This window comes from Mus musculus, chromosome 3, assembly GCF_000001635.26.
Source record: "Mus musculus strain C57BL/6J chromosome 3, GRCm38.p6 C57BL/6J".
Classification (NCBI taxonomy): Eukaryota; Metazoa; Chordata; class Mammalia; order Rodentia; family Muridae; genus Mus; species Mus musculus.
Genome location: NC_000069.6, coordinates 58,404,324 through 58,405,644, shown reverse-complemented (window position 1 = coordinate 58,405,644; position 1,321 = coordinate 58,404,324). Strand labels below are relative to the sequence as shown.

Genomic DNA, 1,321 nt, shown 5'->3' with positions numbered 1-1,321 from the left:
CACCAGATCAACTTCTCTATGTTCAGCGAGTTAATGTATGCAGTGCCTACAGCAATAGGGCGTTATTATCAGTGTAGGGAGAACAAGCAATAGCCTTGTTGATACCTATTGCTTGGGGATTTCTATAGGGCCCTTTGCCCAACAACTCAATTTGATGTAACCCATTCCTAGCACTGAAGGTTTCTTTTGGTAGTAAGAGATGTCTGGTTGGGGCTTTGTCAACCCTGTTATTTGATTATTCCAATTTAGATTTCTATCATGCTTTGAATATGCTTGGCCAAGGGAGTGGCACTATTTGGAGGTGTGGCCTTGTTGGAATAGGTGCATCACTCTAGTGTGGGCTTTAAAAGAATAAGGGATTTGGGGGCAAGATTCTACCAAGCTAAATTTAGATCCAGGCATGGTGGTACACACCTTTTCTTTCTTTCTTTCTTTCTTTCTTTCTTTCTTTCTTTCTTTCTTTCTTTCTTTCTTTCTTTCTTTCAATTTACTCAAAGTGATTTTATTGTTTGTGTACACAACAGCATTTATGCCACCAGAGCAGAGGCTGTGTACAACTCATATTTCCAACTGGGTGGGAGCACTGTAGTATAAAGCCAACTGGTAAATTCTGTTATCTATCAGAATCAGGCATCCTTATCCTTTCTATTTCTCTCAAGGTGCTTTCAGACAGCAACTCCTTTCTTAAATCAAATGGTAGAGATCCCCTGGGAGGGGCAAGGCCTTTGCATGTAAGGGTTCTCAAGATTTTATTTCTAGTCACAAAACAGACCTGTGCCACCATGTGAGTCCCTCAGGATCACAGCTATCTGGAAGGGAGTCAGGCCTTTCTTGGCCAGTTTGTAAATCTGTCCCTTCACATTGTCAGACGTCATCTTGAGCCATGTGGGGATGATATGGCTGGCCAACTGGGACTGGCCCTGGGGAGCATGCATGTGACCCATGATGGCAGAGGTCTGGAAGCAAAGAGAAAACGAGATGGGAAAACACCTTTAATCCTAGGAGACAAAGCCAAACAGATCTCCAAGTTCAAGGCCAGCATGGGACAAAGCAGGTTCTAGGTGAAGAAGAGCTTAAATCCAGGCATGGTGGTGCACGCTTCTAATCCCAGCATTACTGAAGACAGAGCCTTGCAGATCTCTCTTCAAGGTCAATCTACAAAGCAAATCCCAGGCAGAGAGGGAGTTGAAAACAGAAAGCTGGTAATAGAGGGGGGGGGGGGCGGGGCGGGGGGGGGGTATGTTCCAGCCCTAGCAAGCAGCAGAACACCTTCGGCCATGTGGCTCTGGTTTTAGAGTGAAAAATAGAAGGGACTACTAGG

The 1,321-nt window shown here is 45.0% G+C and overlaps 1 pseudogene; it reads right to left on the bottom strand.

The window, feature by feature from the left end:
- Positions 1 to 527: 527 nt before the first annotated feature.
- Gm20128 lies at positions 528 to 985 on the bottom strand (annotated as a pseudogene).
- Positions 986 to 1,321: the final 336 nt, after the last annotated feature.